Source organism: Camellia sinensis, chromosome 2 (genome assembly GCF_055761805.1).
Source record: "Camellia sinensis isolate YWXY chromosome 2, ASM5576180v1, whole genome shotgun sequence".
NCBI lineage: Eukaryota > Viridiplantae > Streptophyta > Magnoliopsida > Ericales > Theaceae > Camellia > Camellia sinensis.
The window spans coordinates 107,717,825-107,738,322 of record NC_138962.1 but is presented as its reverse complement, the minus strand read 5'-3'; the positions used below and the strand labels follow the sequence as shown (position 1 = coordinate 107,738,322).

Sequence of the window (20,498 nt, the reverse complement as noted above, 5' to 3'; positions counted from 1 at the left end):
ACGAGGAAGCGGTGGTGGCAGATCTGGATCTTTTAAAGCTTGACGAAAACGGCATCACAGTAGCTTTCTCAGGTGTTGGTAGGGTTTTTATCTACTCCTAGTTTTCACCTATAGAGAAACCTCGATCTAAGATGATCTTCTGCCATATCGACTCCCCCCTTCATGGTTTATGGCGAACTTTGGCGATAGAAGTCAACTCCAGCGAGTAACACTCTATTTGGTGTCCGTCAACGCTGAATATCTCAACCTATCTAATTTTAAACCTCCCAAAATCCTTCTTTATAGGGTCTTTAGATGTCTGCCTAGATGTAGTGTAGATGCATCTGATGAGCATTTTGTAAGGTGTGTATCAACATGTGTATAAAGATCCGAGTCATCCCATAATTTTGGGTTTCCGATTCAGCTTGTCATATTTATAGCGATCCCGGTTTCCCTGTTCTTTAATTGTTGTATCCGGACTTAGGTTTCGTGGAGTTAGTTGTTGTGTGTGTTTTGTTTACATCCTCTACTCCTTGTGTTCGAGTCTTGGGTTGTGTTGGGAAAGTTTGAAACAGGTTGGTTGAACTTGGAAACCAAGAGTAGTTGCCCAGATTTTGGCCTTCACGCTCGAGCTGGGATTTTTACGCTCGAGCGGGCCCTTCGTTGTTGTCTATCCGCTCGAGCGGAGTTTTCGACGCTCGAGCGTAGTTTTCCATCTTCCAGTATCTCCTCTGCAGTGTTGTACGCTCGAGCGGGAGTTTTGACGCTCGAGCGGGATGTTGTGTGTGATGCTCGAGCGGGAGAGTTGACGCTCGAGCGGAGACCTAGTTCTGTAAAAGTTCTGGGAGTACGTATCCGCCGCTCGAGCGGGATTGTTGACGCTCGAGCGGGAGTCTGTGAGTGACGCTCGAGCGTGGCGACTAGGTTAAAGCTCCGTGTTTTGACTTTTCAAATCACTTTTTCCACTTCTCTTCTCTCTCTTACTTTTCCAAAAACACCATTGTTGAGCTTCTCACTCTAGAGTTCTACCTTCTCTCTAGGTATTGATCTAGTAGGAGTGATTTCCTCACCTTTGGCCTTTACAAAAAAGTTGTTGATCGTCGAGGGCTACCATTTGATCCGAGAAATTCGTGGTTTGGAGCATTTTCATTTTCTTCACCTTCTTGGTTGGGAGCCATTCTTTGAGGTAGGGATATCCTACTCCTCTCTATGAGTTTTGTCTTTAAATTTTAGTATTTTGAGATGTTGGGGTTGGTTTGGTAATTTCGTGAAAGTTTGGGGCCTTTGTGTAAATTTACAAAAGTTGGGGTTTTAGCTATGTAAAACCTAAATGCATGTTTGACATGAATGAATGAAGTAAATGTTGAAACATTGATGAAAGTGAAACCGTGTAGGGTTGAAATGTTAATTATGGAAAATGCCCTAATTACATTGATTGATTAATTTGTAAAATTAATTGTTGGAAATTGGAAAGGGAAGGGATAAAAGGGTGTAGTAGAGTCACTTACCGCTCACTGAATTAAAATGTTGATTTAATATCCATTTGTGCATTTATTTTCTGTTTAGAAATAACTGCTTTGGGCTATCGGTGGAGGATAGTTGTGATTGTTGTAGACAATGCATGATGATTAGGCAAACTAAAACTAATCGATTGAATGTGTCATAGAGTATGACGGTGGATTGAATACATTAATTTTATGTATTGATTGATTGTGTATAGAACCTTTGTGTTTATATGCATTGTGTATAGAGGAGGAGATGGGAGATGTACTCCGCGGTTTAGGGGAAGATGAGGGATGTACCTCTAAACCGGATAGTGTTGGGAGGAGATGGGGGATGAACTCCGTAGATACAGCTCATATGCTTGTCTAGAGAAGTGAAGATACAGCTCATAGGCTTATCTTTGAGAAGTGTAGATACAGCTCATATGCTTGTCTAGTGAAGTGTGGATATAGCTTATATGTTTATCTGTTGATGCGTGATATGTTTATCTATTGATATGTTGATATAGCTAATATGCTTATCTACTAAATAAAGGTGGAGAATGAAAAGTAACATAGACTTGTATGTTATGAAACTGTGATGAGATATATGTGGATGTATCGGTATTGGCCATCTATCAATTGCTAATCTTTTAGTCATCGTTCATAGTTGGTTTAGTATATCTCTGCTGGGCTGTGGCTCACCCTATATGGGAATATCATTTTTAGGTACAGGTAGCATGCCACCTCCAAGGACGTAGCTTGGGAGGCTAGAGGCAGGCGGACTTTTGTCGTTTTATTTCTTTGATGTATTACATGTATATTCAAGCCAAGGGCTTAATGTTTAAATGAGTTAGCACTCTTTTGTTGTAACCAAGGGTTAACTTGGAAAGCTGTAAGCCCGTAGGGCATTTGTTTTTGTTGTTAACATATAATACTTTTGTAAGAAACTACTCTGATGAATAGAAGAATGTTTATCTTTATTACCAATTCATGTCTATATTGATGGGTTTAATGTTATTATTTTGAGGGCGTTACAGTATTCATGTGATTTGTGTAACTAAGTATCGCTAGATCTGCTTTGGCGAGGTATTTGGTCACTCAGAGTTTAGCATTCAAGATAACTGTGAGGCCAAATACATTTTAATTGCAAAATAACCTAGAATACAGATTTGTTGAACAAAAATGCTAGAATACAGATTTGTTGTTACAGATAATTTTTTTTTTCTTTATTGTTGTTGTTGAATACATAAAACCTAAGAAGCATGGACACAGACACGTGACACGACATAGATACAACACGGACACACTGGCATGTTAATTTTCAAAAAATGAAGGACACGACACGTGAGGGATACACATGAAATATGTAATTTTATACATTGATTATATGTTATATATATGAATATATCATTCAAAGATAATAAAAAATGCAATATTACACTAATTCCTATAAATTTATATGGTTTTTGTTTTATTATTGTATCTTAAGTTTTTTTGTTTAAACTTATAAGTAGTTTCACATGTGTCCCATCGATAGACACGTGTATTTATGCGATTGACACATGTGTCCTCCAAGTGTTCAAAAAGTGTTTGGGTCTTTAAAAAAATTTAAAAAATAGGACACATTTTGAAGAGTGTCGGATACGTGTCCTAAGAGTGTCGGTGTCCGACATAGACACGACACGACATGGCACGGATACGTCACATTTTTAGATCTGTCTGTGCTTCTTAGGATAAAACAAACAGATAATTTTTGTTCTTTGTTGTTGTCGTTGTTGTTGTTTTTAATCATCCCTCCCTAATGATAATTTTTTTTCTTTGTTGAACAGATATATTTTGGATTTAGTTGTTCATATCTATAAAATTGTTTTTTTTTTATCTATTTTTTGTTGTTGTTTTTTAATCTGTTGGTGTGTTGTTGTTGTTGCAGTGGATAATTCCAATAGATAGAAAACAAGTTTGTGAAATTTCAAATAGATAGAAAAATGGACCTTCAATTTGAACAGATAGAAAAAAAAAATTGAATAGATTAGATATAAAATTCAATAGATAGCAAAAAAAGTCAACAGATAAAATAAAGTCAATAGGTAAATTAAGGGGTAAAATTAAAAACAAAAATGTCTTCCCAGAATAACAAAAATATTTCTCACCAAATTATTTCACAAATCACAAAATTTGTAACATCAATCAAAAAATACATAATCTCCTTACAAATTAAAGTAATAAATTGTCTAAAATTTTGTGGTTCATGCTACAAAAGTTTGTGATTTGGTTAGGACATTTTTTGTTACCCTAATTTGTGGCAAGATTATGTATTTTGTGATTGATATTATGGAATTTTATAATAAAATTATTTTTGTTTGTGATAGGGTGCATATGGTAAGAGTGTGCAAACCATAGGCTTTCTCTCATTTTAATGATTTTTATTCATTAATAAATTTTAAATTTTTATTCAATATATTTAATATTTGACTCATTTTAAATGTGTGATTTCACTCTTTTTAATGATATCAAATTTATAAAAATTAAATATACATATTAAAAGTTATGGAGTTGGCTTTCTCCGTTATTGGATTGGACGGTACTATTAGGCCATTTGGGGCCTTAATTTGGGCTCATCTCGATAATATAAACCGTTGAATGTGTAGAGTCCATTGACTATATTATCCCTGCAAAAAAATCACAGTGATCGGTTATCAATGGCCACTTGATCATGTCACATTTTTATTACAGTTTATTTTGAAAATTGTGCATGCCATTGATAGAAATGTGATCTAATGAAATGTCTATAATATCCGATTAACGTGATTTTTTGCATAAATGATGTACTCAACGAGCTCTACATTGAATGGTTTGAATTATCAAGATAGGCCCGGATCAAAGACCACAACAATCGAACAGCGCCCTCCAGTTTGATACCAAACTGGAGAAGAGCTAATTCCAAAAGTTAATTATATTTTATAACATATAACAAAAATTACAAAAAGATATGATTATAGATAAAGTAGAAAGAAAAAGTTTTGACGACAAAATTGGTATTTAAAAATATGAATAATGTTATAGAGATACTCCTCCATGTCTTATCATCTCTCTATATTTGGAGGATCAACCCATGCTCTCCTTCCAAATGGAGACGATTTTAGAGGATGAGTTGGAAGTAAAAATCCTTCATACGTGAAGATGTAGATGGTGAGTTGAAGAAGCTCTAACAAAGTTGTTATAATTGGAGAAATTTTAATTCAGGAATAATTTTAAAAAATAATTAGAAATACGTAGTAACAAATTTTATAAATATGAATAATTAAAAATATAAATTTATAATAATTTTTTTCAACTATCACTGATCTATAATTTTCTCATTATAATTTAACAATAACAATTACAGTCATAGAGTTGTAGAAAAAAAAGTGTTTTTATTAGGGCTGAGCAAGGAATCCGTGAAATCCGTAATCCGATCCAGTCCAATCCAATCCGATAGGTTTGGATTGGTTTTTTAAATCCGTGGTTCGGTTCCGGATTGAAGAATTAAAAATCCGTAGACCACGGATTGGTTCCGGATTGAACTCCACGGTTCCGGATTGGAACCGATCTGGACCGTATACAAATAGTCTATATTTTTATTATACATCCTCCCCCATAGTATCTTCTCTTATTCTATATAAAATCTAAACTCAAACCTAAAACCGTATAATATCTTATTTTATTACTTTTGTTTGTATTTTCTTATGGTTGTTTAAATTCAAGAACAGTATGTCACTATTATAGAAAAACATGTTGCTATTGTGGAACTGATATAGCGCTATGTTTATATTTTTATGAAATTAAAGTGTTATATATATATATATATATTTTTTTTTTGTTATTTAATTATGTGAATCCGTGGTCCTAAACCGATCCAATCCGTATTTAAATGGATTGGTTCGGATTGGTTCCATGATTTAAACGGATTGGATTGGTTCCAATTTTTCAGGAACCGTAGATAACGGATTGGTCCTGGTTTTATCCCAATCCGGTCCAATCCGGACCATGCTCACCCCTAGTTTTTATTATCTATCAAACTTCTCTTTTAAAGTTGTGCTACCACTCAAGTCAGGAAATGAGCAAACAAACTAGAGTGCAAAGTGGGCCATTGAGATTGAGAAATTTTTTTTTTTTTTTGAACAGCATTGAGAATGAGATTGATTTATGTATGATTATGATTTCAACAGTAGAGAGGGAGGGGGCCCTATCTGCTTTATACCCAGTTTGATAGAGAACAGAGAGAACCATCGAAAATCATGTTCTTCATCCAAACTTGTTTGAAACAGAAACTTGCACAGTTTCAAACTGCTCCTTAATTCTCTCTCTCTCTCTCTCTCTCTCGCTCTCTCTCATATTGCTTTGTTTCATACATTCCTTCCTGGGCTCTTTCACAACAAAGACGAGTAGACATGGATGTGGTGGGGATCTTTATCTCTCCATTGCTTCAAGCTGTGATTGACAAGTTGTTGTCCCCTGATTTAATCAACTTTGCGCGTTGTGACGGTGTCACCACTTCCATCAAGGAGCTGAAGAAGTCATTCGAAGATATAAACCATGTTCTTGCTGATGCAGAGGACAAGCAGATATCTGACGAGACTGTCAATAGGTGGCTGAAAGAGCTCCAGCATTTGGTTTACGATGCGGATGATGTGCTGGATGAGTTTGCCACTGAAGTTCTACGCAAGAAGCTGATCAGGGCAGAGACTGATGCTGATGTTGATGTTGGTGAGGCCAGCACACGTAGGAAGGTACGACGATTCCTCCTTCCTACTTGTTGCACTAGTTTTACTCCAAGTGCGATTTCATTCAATTTCACAATTGGGTCCAAGATAAAGAAGATCAATGGTCAGTTACAAGATTTTACTACAAGAATTAACGAACTTGGTTTGGTGAAAAAGGCTATTGGGGGGACTAATAAGCCTACAAATGCGTGGCCGAGACGAGAAACTACATATTTGCTGGATGATCCTTTTGTTTGTGGCAGAGATGAAGATAAAAAACGGATTGTTGAATTGCTTCTTAGAGATACACCAACTCAAAACAAAGTCGATGTCATTCCCATCACCGGCATGGGTGGGATTGGCAAGACTACTCTGGCTCAACTCATTTATGATGATGATGGTGTCAAAAACCATTTCGATCTAAAAGCGTGGGTTTGTGTATCTGACGAGTTTGATGTTAAGACAATAACAGAGGCAATTCTGGAGTCATTCACTCTCCAGTCATGCGATTTGACAAAGTTAACTGCCCTTCAAAGTAAACTTGAGGTCATGCTGGCAGGAAAAAAGTTTTTGCTTGTTTTAGATGATGTGTGGAACCATAGAGATGAAGAGTGGAGTTCACTACAATCTCCATTGCGAGCTGGAGCACATGGAAGTAAAATCATTGTGACAACACGAATCGCAGCTGTTGCGGAAAAGGTGATGACGATTAAATTTCACAATTTGCCAAGCTTATCACCTGATGTTTGCTGGTTAATATTTTCCCGTCATGCATTCAAGAATATAAATATTAGTGAACATCCAGAATTGGAATCAATTGGCAGGCAAATTGTTGCCAAGTGCGGAGGCTTGCCACTGGCAGCAAGGGCCCTTGGTGGCTTATTACAATGTAAACAAAATGAGCATGAATGGAAAATGGTACTAGCTAACAATATATGGGATAAACCATACGAGGCAAGTGGCATTCTCCCAGCACTGAAATTGAGCTATCATCATCTCCCTTCCCATTTGAAGAGGTGCTTTGGTTATTGTGCAATTGTCCCAAAGGATTACGAATTTAGGAAGGATGAATTAGTCTTGTTATGGATGGCAGAAGGTTTAATTGAACACCCAGAAGGTGGAGAACAAATAGAAGATGTAGGCCGCAGGTATTTTCACGAATTGGTGTCTAGGTCATTTTTCCAATTGTCAAGGCATAATAAATTGCTATTCATAATGCATGACCTCATCAATGATTTGGCTCAAGCAGTTGTAGGGGACATCTGTTTTAGGTTGGAGAATAATTTAGAAGGTGGCAACCAGAACAAGATTTCAGACAAAGCTCGACATTCATCTTATGTTGGTAGTGAATATGAAGGAATCAGAAAATTCAAAGCTTTCTATGATGCCAAATGTTTACGAACCTTCTTAAGGTTTTCACCGAGTGCATTCAACTACACAACAAGGTACTTGATTCATGATTTGTTGCCAATGTTAAAGTGCTTACGTGAGTTGCGTTTGTGTTATTCTGGGATAGATGAACTACCAGATTCCATTGGAGATTTAAAGCATCTACGGTACCTTGATGTATCCTATTCTCAAATTAGGAAGTTACCTGAGTTGGTGGTAACTCTCTACAATTTACAAGTCTTGTTTTTGAAATTTTGTGTTAAACTTGAGAAGTTGCCTCTAAACATGGGAAGGCTAGTGAACTTGCGCCACTTTGACATGACTGGGGTACATATTCCATCATCAGAAGAGATGTCACTACATATAGGTAAATTAACTAATCTCCAAACATTGTCAAATTTTATGGTGGGTAAAGATCGTGGGCGTAAAATAGGAGAGTTGAAAAACCTATCACATATTCAAGGGGCAATACACATATCAAGAATGGAGAATGTCAGTGGTGTTAAGGATGCAGTGGATGCCAATTTAATGTCTAAGGAGTTAAAAGAGTTATCACTAGAATGGGATGAATCTCATAGTTCACAGAATGACATAGTTCAGAGGGATGTGCTTGCCGTGATGAGGCCTTTCAAATTTTTGGAACGACTCACCATCAGTGGGTATGGTAGTACAAAATTTCCAAACTGGGTTGGAGATGTTTCATTCTCTAAAATGGTATTCATGCGATTAAAAGGTAGTAAATATTGCACATCTTTGCCACCACTTGGACAACTACCCATGCTTAAGGACCTTTACATTGAAGGAATGAGTACAATAAAGCGCCTAGGTTGTGAGTTCTATGGGCAGCAGTGTGGTGCCAAACCTTTCCCCTCTCTAGAGAGACTGAGCTTTGAGTTTATGACAGAATGGGAGGATTGGTCTGCTTTTGAAACAGAGGGAGTTCAGCCGTTCAGTCATCTCAGTGAGCTTTCCATCATAAATTGTCCCATACTTGTTGGAAGATTACCAAATGATCTTCCTTGTCTCAATTCTCTCAAAATTGATGGTTGTCCACAGTTGTTGATTGATGTTTCGAGCCTCGTTCAGCCATCACTTGCATCCTTGTCAATGAATAATGTTATGCTCCCAAGCCTTCCAGCACTCTCAGGGACAAAGAACATGATTGAACTTGGTTCCCTCACCTTGGATATTAGCCATGTTACAGTTCCCGACTCCCTCTGCGATCCAAGCACAATTGATGAAGAGTTACTGGCTACTGAAATGTCTAAGCATTTGACTTCAATAACTGCTTTGAGCATTTCTCATGTTGAAAAATTGGTTTTCCTACTGACATGGTTTACTCGAGATTTGATGGGACTCGAGAAATTGGACATTAATAACTGCCAAGAACTCATAACATTGTGGCGGAATAAGGTAAGAGTACAAGTATGTCTCCCTTCCCTATGCCATTTGCAGATTTCTTATTGCCACAAACTCGTTTGCTTGTTTGAAGAAGAGCAAGAAAAAGGAGGAGAAGGTTCGAAAAAGCAGCAACATAAGGGGCTGCCTTGCATGACGAGACTGGAGTATTTAACAATTGATTGGTGTGGAATGCTGAAGAAACTGCCACAAGATCTGCACACATACACATCTCTTGGGGTGCTTAGAATCCACAATTGTGCAAGTCTGATCTCTTTTCCAATGAAAGGTTTGCCATCTATGCTGAGAGAACTTGGGGTTTTAGGGTGTGATGCTTTGGAGTCCCTACCCGAGTTGATGACACTCAATAATCTGCAAGAGTTGAAGGTTTTTGACTGTGCATCACTCACATATTTATTGTCAAAAGGTGGACTACAATCCACACTAAAACAACTTGGGATTGAGGGTTGCAGAAATCTGGAGTCACTTTTTGCAGAGGAAGGGATCAAAATTGATTGTCCATCTCTTGAAAATTTTGAAATTAACCGTTGCAGCAGTCTCAAATCTTTACCTGAAGCAAATAATCTCAAGAATCTCAAGAATCTCAATCATCTGCAAATATACGATTGTTATAATCTGGAGCCCCTGTCACTTGGTGGTCGTGATGAGAACAACAACATCAACCAACTCACTTCGCTTCAAAAGCTGCGTTTAGTTGATTGCAGAGCAGGAATGGTCTCCTACTTTGTCAAGGAAGGGAGTTTCCCCACCAACATCATTTCACTTCGAATCGGGAGTTTGAGAGTGGACAACGTGGGTCAACTTCCAGTTCCACCTCCATCTCCATTAGAATGGGGTTTGCACAAACTCTCTTCTCTTACAAGACTCGACCTGAATGGCGGAGGTTGGCCGTGGGGAGATACGGTGTCCTTTCCAGAAGAAGGGATGTTCCTGCCCACCTCTCTCATCAATTTGACCATCTTCAACTTCCCAAATCTGGAAAGACTCTCTTATGAGGAGTTTCAAAACCTCACCTCTCTCCAAACACTTGATATCTGGAGTTGCCCTAAGCTTGCGTCCTTTCCAAAGGAAGGGTTGCCTCCCTCTCTTTTGCATCTATGCATCGCGTATTGCCCTGAGCTAGCGACCTTTCCAAAACAAGGATTCCCTCCCTCGCTTTTGTCATTGGAGATCTGGGGATGTAATCCAATACTGAAACAGAAGTGTGAAAAGGGGAAACAATATTGGCCCATCATCCAATACATTCCTCAAGTAGATGTCGTAGTATAAGCAGCTACCTGCAAGGTACAAACAAACAAACACAAAATCTGTCCTATCATTTTTATTTATTTATTTATATTATCATTACCAATTTCAGATTTTTATCACAAATGAGGATTTATTTATATTTGCATCCTTTGCCATCACAATATAAAAATTAAAAAAGTATAATTAAAAATAATAAATTTTAAATTTAAACTTTAAATTTTAAATTTTAAATTTGATCTTATACCTATCAAATAATTTGTTTTAGTTTAACATTTAAATTTTTATCAAGCAACTTTTCAACTTACAATCAAGCAAACACAATCTATCATACCTATATTGGAGCATGCATATATTTTATATATTAAATTATTAAATATATAATTATATTCTATAAATTATTTTTTTCTTTTTAGTTAGTTTTAATATATTTGTTAAAATACATAGTTTTGTTGGAGATTGATATCAACTACAAATTGTCTTTATTAAATATAAATAAATATTATGTACATAGAAAGCACTATAATAAGTTTCAGTTGTTTTTCTTTTATTTCTTTAAGATTTGTATGCTTGAGAGATTCTATCTCAGTTGAAAGCAAGTTTATTCCTAAAAATGAGCGAGTTTCTTGCTAGTTTCTTATTTGAAAGCGTGGAATTGTGTTTCTTAAGAAGCATCACCAAATTAAGAGTTTCCTGCTACTATGGCTTGTGCTACTATGGTCTAGTCAACTCAAATTGATCATTTTGTGCCTTCAACTACATCTCCACATCAGCTCTAATAATTCTGATTTATAGCTTCTATTTTTCACCTGTATCAACACACAACAATGTTTTTACGTTCATTCCTTTTTTCTTTTCCTTTCAAATATTTCCTTTTCCTTTTTTTATCTATATACCTCAACTGAATGGATGAATTTCATTCTCATTTTTATTTTATTTTTACCCTGACTCTACTACAAGCACGTAGTTGTGACTTTGAATACTATGCTCTTTTTGTTGTTCAGCTTGTAAAAGTTTATTTTTCTATATTTTCTCAGTTTTCTGTGAAAAAATATAGTAAATATGCTTTGTTTCGTTTAGTTTTGAAAACTATTTTTGAGAGCTCAAAACCCAAAATTTGTTTGGTTTACAATTTTCCCAAAATTGTTTTCAATCACTTTTTCTATCTCATCTTTCCTTCTCTCACATCCTACACATCAATCAATCACTTTTTCTCTTACACCCATCTATTCAACTACAAAAAAATTTCAAATCATTCCAAACTACAAACCTACAAAACTAATTTCAAAATATACAACCAAATAAATTTTCAAATTTTGAAAACTCTTTTGAATCTTATCTTTCAAAACTAAACCAAACGCAGCCTTTGTGGGCAGTTTAAATAGTGAAACCCACTAACTATTGTTGTTATCACCCTTTTGTTCTTCAGGGCTTTGTTGTTGTGGAAACAAACTTTAGGATGTATTCATACTTACTGTCTAAGCTGCATTGCAAGATTTTCTGCCTCCTTTCAAGGTATGCCAGAATTATGCTTGGTAAAGACTTTGGCTGCTCTGATTTAACTCAATGCTTCTTGGCTTGGGAGAGAGCTACAATTTTGAATTCAGTGGGTCACTATTTTTTGAGTTTGAGTTGTCATGAGTTTTTTTTTTTTTTTTTTTTTTTTAAAATTTCTTTTTAGAATATATTCATATACTATTGCCCAGTCATGGCAAAAGCTCTCATAAGTAACAAAGGAGCAAGAGATATATGAAGAAAATTGAGAATAAAGTCCTTTCCTGATACTACATTGTAAACGCGTCCCTACTGCACATTGTCATGCAAGACTTTTGATCATTAAGACTTCCATGCCTTGCAAGAAGGGAATTTTTTTTAATATCAAGTTGTATTTTTAAACCATCCTACTTGCATGCTGGACTACATTTGACAGTTACAAAGCCACATGTAATCTTGTCAAAATCCATGTGGGCAATCTGGTCTAGTAGTTGGAGGGATTTAGGCTTCCTTTATTAAATGCGAGTTGAGAAGCCATGTCACGCCCTCAAGATAATAACATTAAACCCATCAAATAAGACATGCATTGAGATGCAAAAGTTCCACATTCTTCCATTTACCCGAGTTCTATTACATAAGTATTACATGTTAACAACAAAAGAAAAATGCCCTACGGGCTTACAGCTTTCCAAGTTAACACTTGGTTACAACAAAAGAGTACTAACTCATACACGTTAAGCCCTTGGCTTGAGTTTACATGTAATACATCAAAAGTAAATCAACAAAAGTGTGCCCGCCTCTAGCCTCCCAAGCTATGTCCTTGGAGGTGGCATGCTACCTGTACCTGAAAATGATATTCCCATATAGGGTGAGCCACAGCCCAGTAGAAATACACTAAACCAACCATGAACAATGACTAAAATGTTAGCAATTGATAGATGGCCAACACTGATACATTCACATAAATCACATATTTATGTCATACGACCAATGAGTCCAAATTACTTTTCATTTTCCCTTTTTCAACGGATAGGCATATAAGCACTAGCCACATTCTCAACAGATATGTATAACAACAATATCCACATTCACAGATAAGCAAATAAGCTATATCCACATTCTACAACAGATATGTATATCAACAATATCCACAGATAAGCATATAAGCTATATCCACACTTCACAAAGATAAGCATATGAGCTCTATCTTCACTTTACTAGACAAGCATATGAGCTGTGTCTACGGAGTTCATCCCCTATCTTCTCCCAACACTATCTGGTTTAGAGGTACATCCCCTATCTTCCCCTAAACCGCGGAGTACATCCCCCTTCTCCTCCTCTACACATAACGTATACAAACACAATGGTTCTATATACAATCACTCAATACATACAGTTAATGTATTCTATCAACCGTCAAGTTCCATGACACATTCCATTGATTAGTTTCCGTTTGCCTAATCATCATGCATTGTCTACAACAATCACGACTATCCTCCACCGATAGTCCAAAACAGTTATTTCTAAACAGAAAATAAATGCACAATGGATATTCAATCAACATTTCATTTCCTCATTTCTCACAATTAATTATCCCAATTAATTAAACAACATAATTAGGTTGTTATCCATAATTACCATTTCAACCCTTAGGTCCCATTTTCATCAATGATTCAACATTTATTCCATTTCTCTACTCCAATCATGCATCTAGGTTTATTATGAATAAAACCCCAACTTTTACAAAATTACCAAACCAACCCCAACATCTCAAAATACTAAAATTTAAAGATAAAATCCATAGAGAGGAGTAGGATATCCCTACCTCGAAGTTTGAGCCAAAAAGGAGATGAAGACTCGAAGATCAACGTGTTCCAAATCCCAACTTTTTCAGATTAAAACAAAGCTCTCAACGCCCTCTATCTTTTTAACAAGGCCCTAGGCTAGATTCACACTCTAGGGAGATCAATTCTTAGAGAGAGTGTAAGTTTAGAGAGAGAGGGCCACGGATCTAGGGTTTGGATCAAAAAGAAAGTGAAAAAGTGAAGTTCAAAATCGCTACTGTCCGCTGATATAAAACACTCTCGCTCGAGCGAAGCCTTTGTCGCTCGAGCGACCAGACACAGAAAACTCTCGCTCGAGCCAATAAGTTCTCGCTCGAGCCAAAAACTCAAAAGTGCGCTCGAGCGAAAGAATGCTCGCTCGAGCCAACAACTCAAACCCTCAGGTCTGTAACCAGAAGCACGCTCGAGCGACAGACCTCTCGCTCGAGCGAAGAACAAACCAGACCGCTCGAGCCAAGAAAAGCTCGCTCGAGCCAAGAAACACAACTCTCAGGTCCAGAACCAGACGCCATCACTCGCTCGAGCGAAGCCACTCTGGCTCGACCCACCAGACACAACTCAACTCTCGCTCGAGCGACCAACTCCTCGCTCGAGCGAAGGTCCAAAAATCTGGGCAGCAACACTAGGCTCCCAAACACAACCAACCTGAAACAAACCTGTCCAACACATCCCATAACTCAAATACGAAGAAAAAGGATGCAAACAAGACAATAAACAACTACCAACATCCACGGACACATGTCTGGATCACGGTATAACAAGGGTAAACCCGGGATCGCTATAAGCCATCTACCCTACTTGGAGTATTATTTAGAATTCAAATACTAGGCAAATATTTAAAAAAATATAGGAAACTATTAGAAATTGGTATACCGTATAGAGTTTTTGGATTTGTTTGTTTAAATTTACATGTTGATTTGTTTAGACTTGTCATGAAGTGGGCGATATGGAAAACAATAAGAAGAAAACATATGGGGAAGTTCATCTAATAATAACAAATAGTTCTCTAATCTTTGATAAAATCGGGTTCTTTTCTGGATGGGGTTCACCAAAGACTGAAGTGTCTTAGCAGACACTAGAGAGAAATCCTCGCTACTTTGCCACTCCAAAAATCTTCTGGCAAACTCCAAAACATGAAATATTAAAAAATGTTTGGAATAAGAGTCTTAGCTTTAGATATATTTATTCTACTAGATCATAGGCTATTTAAAAAATAGTCGATTATTTATTCTACTAGATCATAGGCCAACTACAAGGTACAAACAAACAAACACACCATCTATCATACCATTTTTATTTATTTATTTTATCATTATCAATATCATCTCAGATTTTTATCACAACTCAGAGTTTACTATCTACTTCTTTTGGATCGTAGAAGAGTTTCAGTTTGTTGTGAATGTTAAAATTACCAATACATTACTAATTAATTATTATTAAACACACTGCTCTGTTTTTCAATTTTCATTTTCAATTGTTATCTTATGTTGTATTATTCATAGGTGCTGATGGAAAAAGTGCCTTATTTGTTTTGAAAACAGTTTGGTTATGACTTTTGAAAAGAGGTTTGAATTGTGTGTTATGAATTTTAAAAATAGTTTTTGAATTGAGTTTTGAGTTGTGTGTTTAGTTATGAGTTTTGAAATTTTTTGATTAGAATCACGATTCCAAAAGTAAACCAAACGCAACCTATTTTTGTATAAAATGTTTTCTCTAGAAAATGATCTCCTATGTTTGATTGCAACTTGAAACTAATGTACTAGCGGTTGTATTAGCGGTGGTGTCGGTTGTAGTAGGGGTGGTGCTGGCGGTGGCAGTGGCGGTGGCGGTGGTGATAATGTGGTGGTGTCGGTAAGACTTTGGACCAAAAAATGTCTTACAGGAAAAAAATTTCACCTTCAAAAGTGTAAAGAATTTTTCACTAAAAAATGCTTGTTTTTTTATTGACCATAGAAAACATTTTCCATTTAACTTTCATTTTCTATCATACTAACCACTAGAAAATGTGACAAACATTTTTCCAAAAAAAATTTCCGCCAAAACAAACTGAGCATAAGAGACGAATTTTTTCTAGGTTTATTATGTCAAAGGGTGGCTATTGATACTGTTTGGTTTCAAGTTTCTGTACCAAGTTTGTTCCCCTGTTTTTACTCACCCTGAGCTCAATTCATGCATAATCAGTTGCCATTCTTCTAAAATTCTACTTGTTCCCACATTAATTCATCTATGTTTAAGTAAACAATAGAATCCTTGCACTTTTGTTCTACAAGTACCTGAATGGAAGGAAAAATTTTACTTCTGCACCATGCTTCAGTTATATTTCGAGTTTGCATTTTTGTTAGGACCTTAAGATTACATCTCATTCTGAAAAAATATACATGTACAAGCTTTGAACTTTATAAATCTGGTTTTTTGAAGTCTATTGCAAAGTATAGCATCAATTTTTGATACTCTTCACGACACTAACTCACTCAAACATAATTCTTCTATTGTTACCATCATTGTAATTTCGAGTTGTTTCAAGTTTTGACTTTAGTAAATTTGAAATTTACTGATGATAGATAAGCTTATGCATAAATTTGAGTTTCAGATTTTAGGGTCTTGCTTAGAATTAATAGCTAGCAAATTCAAGAATTTTATTATCCTTAAAAAGACAACAATGCTTCTCTCCTAAACCGTATAAGTGACAATCTCTAAAGATGTGGAGCTCATCAATCATCCAAAATCTTAGTCACTATGTTCATGGTCTTCCATGCTCACCTATGGATGACAATCAAAATCTACTCTGTAGGTTCTAAAGGTTCACTTTTACTTTTGGAATACATTAGTTCTCTAATTCATCCTTGTCACCAACTCACTCAAAAATATTTTTTTGTCCAGGTTCTTCATTCACAATCCAAGCTAGATGGTGCCTTTTCTCTTGATCTTTCATTTTTCCTGTACTACTGTTTTGATTCCAGGTAATTGGCAGACAAAATTTCCTTTGTCTTTAATTTCATTATGTTATCTATTTGTAGTCCATATCGTGGCTTCTAGTTTCATTTCAATAGAATTAGAATTATGTATTCCACTTTTGCAATTTTTTGGACTTAGGTGGGACATGAAAATTTGGTGTGTCCCATTTATGCAAAACATATAGCAGTGCCAAAGACAGCATAATGTATCATATCCATGGCAGCATGGAATATATTTTGGGAAAATTGATCTGTTACATCAACAATTGAAATGTTGACATATGATGTATTAGCTAGCTGCATAATGTTTCCAATGGCAACAAAATAAATGGTTCAATAATTTGTATTAGATCGAGTTATTTGTTCTTTTTTGAAATTGCCAAGACAAGAGCTAATGAGTGGTTCCATTTCACTTGGAATGTTGATATTGTTTTTCATCTGCTTCATGAGTACGTTCGCCTACTCCACCAAATACAAACACACCTCCATGAGCATCGACAATATTTTTAACCCTAAAGAGAACAACTTCCTCAATCTGTTACAAACCTGCAGTTACAGCTTGTACAATTGTGATTTTCTGTATTTTTTCAATGTTTTGTTGAAAATTTAAATATAAAAATGTACTGACTATTGTCATTACCTTTTTGTTCTAATGGCTTTGTTGTTGTGGAAACAAACTTTAGGATGTATGCATGCTCATCGTCTAAACTGCATTGTGAGTTTTTGCTCCTCTTTTCAAGGTATGCCAGAAATTTGCTTGATAAGTGCTTTGGATGCTCTATTCTAAAATAAGGCTTTATCCAGTAATGCAGAAAACTCTCATAGGTGATAAAGGATTAAGAGACCAAAACAAAAATGATAAAGGATTAAGAGACAGGAAAAAAAATGATAAAGGAGTAAGAGATATTTCAAGATAATTGAGAAGAAGTCCTTTCCGTAATTGAAAAAACCTCCCTCCAACACAATCTTAGGCAAGACTTTTGATCATTCAAATTTCCAAACCTGGCAAAAACTCACTTTGTGTTTTTAAGCCTTTCTCCTTGCATGCTATTCTATATTTGACAGTTAGTGAGCCATCTAGTCTGGTCAAAATCCATGTGGGGAATCCAGAGTTACTTTACCACTCCAAAAATGGCATTATGGAAGAATCAGTCATTTCATCTTTTACTTGACAGAGTAGCTAAGCTCTACAATAATAGTTAATAAAATGATGATGTTTGGTCCGTTTTCCTTTATGTGAGTTTGAGTTTGGTTGCTAATTTCAATTTATTTGTTATTAAGCAAATTCACTTGCCTTCTCATCTCTACTACAATTGTGTTCATGTATATTACTTTGAACCTCTTATCAACTTATGGTTTTGTTTCCTTATCTTGCAGATAGCTTTTGAGGATGCTTGAGACTCTCCACAACAATATTGAGCTTTGTTATGGGAAAACTATAAAAAAGAAAAAGAAAAAAAAAATGATCCTGCAGGCTAAAATACCCATGCACATTTGAGAGTTCCCTCATCGTCAAAGGCAATAGACTCTGTGTGCAATCTGCAAGAAAGTATTTGAAGTGATTTGAATGTTTGGTGTGTAATGATTTGGAAAGTTAGACGGATTCCATGTTGATGCTAAAGTTTGCTCACTTATTGATGAAAGCACTAATGTCTGGAATGCAATGAAGCTCTCATCACATAGTGCTTTTTGGATTTTGAAGTTGAGTTGATATGTAAAATCCCTTTTTCCCTAAGGCTTGCTGATGACAAATTGGTTTGGCACTTTACTAAAAATGGCCTTTTTTCTGTTAATCCGCATATCATTTGGAGATGGATTTGCAAAGAAGACAAACACGGGTCAGTTCTTCAAATGGGGCGAGTTTTGAAAGGGCATTTTGGAAGAAGGTTTGGCTGCTGAAAGTTCTGAATAAAGTGAAAATCTTTGGATGGAAAATATGTTCAAATATCCTTCCTGTTTAGTGAAACTTGAGTAGGTGCAAAGTAATTCAATTTGATGAATGTTATTGTACATTAGTGCTGTTTTTGGTGGTTTGAGTTAGCTTACAATGTAATTGACAATGTTAGCATTGTAGTCGTTCACTTCCGCACCAAACAAAATTTGTGGATCAATGCAGTTCTGGGCCCTTTTTAAGTCTCTTGACATAGCACATCTTCATTTGTAGAATTTAACTTTCACATGGTATTCACTTTTCAAGAGCATTCTTGAGAGAGAGAGTATGTTTTGTTACTTGCTCATATAAATGATGTAAAGCACAATTACTTGAACAAAGTCCTGATCTTGTATTTAGTTGATGTTCTGAAGCAAAATGTTAGTTTGGCACTTGGAACATAATACCTGCCCAAAAAAAAAAAAAAAAAAATCCTATTGAGTCGAGTATAAAATTGTCTAAAGGAAAAAGACGAAATACGTATATGTGGACATACATAATATATCTATACCACATATATATATATATATATATATATGAATGTGTGTGAGTATTCAAAGCCTTAATCTCATTTGTCTATTATAATTTCTTCCCATTATTGTCATAATGGCTTATAGTACTATTCCTCATTCTATGGCTGTCAACTTTAACCTTATTCTGGCATTGTAGTTGTGGAATGATTCTTTTGCAACATACGGATTAATATAATGCTGAAGGGCCTCTTGTTTTTTTTATGGTTATATGGAGAGTTAAAACATGTGGATCTAATTTAGTTTCTCTTTTACTTCTAATGACTCTCAAACAAGTAGTGTTTTCTGTTCACTTTTCTGAGTACAAACTCAAGTCTTTTAATTTTAAACTCATTCTGAACACTCAGAGAACCTGATACTTGTTGAATTTTGACAAATCTCCTTGATATATCCATGCTTCATCCAAAAATTCAAGAATTTGAAAAGTTTTCTCAATTTAATTTTGGGCATTTAAATTAGGACAATGATATTTAAAAACTTGAATCCATTGGGTATTATTAACTAATACTCTATCTAACGTGCTTGGGTTTTTCTTTTTTCTTGTTTTTTAGTCCAAGTAAACCATTGATCTCATGTATTGCCGCTCGTCAAGATTGCTATTTCCAGCGTCACTTTGAAACTTTTAAGACTGCGTTTAGATTCAGAATTCTGGGATTATGGAGGGGGAGAGAAAAAGAAAGGGAAGTGAAAAATTTTAACTTCTATTTCATACATTTTTTGCCTTCTTTTTTTCTTTCCTTCCACAAATCGCTTGTAAATCCTTGATCCAAATGCTCTCTAAGAATATCCTCATCCCAAGTGAGGCAGGAATCATGTCATGTTGTGTCGTGTCATCGTGGGTTCGTGTCCAAAACACCCAACACTAATATGATCCATTTAATTGAACGTGTCAAATATCAAGACACAGACCTAACCTACTTGTGATCATATCAATCCGAACATGACAATGCTAACATGGTTAGCATTAGAATTTATTTTAGATTATAAGCAGTTTGTGCAACCTAAATCAAGCAAACTTGTTTCAAATCACATGTAAGGGTAATTTATTTAAATATTAACACCAACAACATAATATATAGAATAAAATACATTAAAGTGTGAATAACTTAAAGTAATCGCACTTATATGGAGATGCAAGTTGAAGCAATGTGAGAGGTGTATCCCATGCCACATATTCCACGTGTAGCTCGTTACTCTTGTGTCACTTTCATTGATTTTGTATGTTGGTAAGGTGAGTGTGGAGGGAGCCATCGCATTTGTCTTGATTTATGCAGTTTATTCATTTGTTGTTGCTGCGAATGAGATTTTGAGGAAACATGTTCAGTGGTTGAAATTGGATGTTGTTACATTGTGGCTTCCTATCAAATGAAGTGAGCTTTTTGGATGAGTTTTTTTATTGGCTTTTTTTCGGCTCTCTTGTTGCCACCAAACCCATCAAACCTAACACGAAGCACATGAATGCAATTCCGCGGAGCAACCCATTGAACA

General features: G+C 35.7%; 1 long non-coding RNA gene and 1 pseudogene across 3 annotated transcripts in view; one reads left to right on the top strand and one right to left on the bottom strand.

Moving 5' to 3' along the window:
• LOC145820268 (nuclear pore complex protein NUP107-like) overlaps positions 1–20,498 on the bottom strand; it is a 167,383-nt pseudogene that overhangs the window by 144,999 nt on the left and 1,886 nt on the right. The window lies entirely within an intron of this gene.
• LOC145820267 (uncharacterized) lies at positions 9,644–18,912 on the top strand. 2 transcript variants are annotated; one of them, XR_014361477.1, is made up of 5 exons: positions 9,644–10,297; positions 11,688–11,773; positions 16,477–16,556; positions 17,234–17,290; positions 17,928–18,912. It is a non-coding gene; the product is annotated as an uncharacterized LOC145820267 (long non-coding RNA). The 2 variants fall into 2 exon arrangements; XR_014361478.1 differs by lacking the exon at positions 17,234–17,290.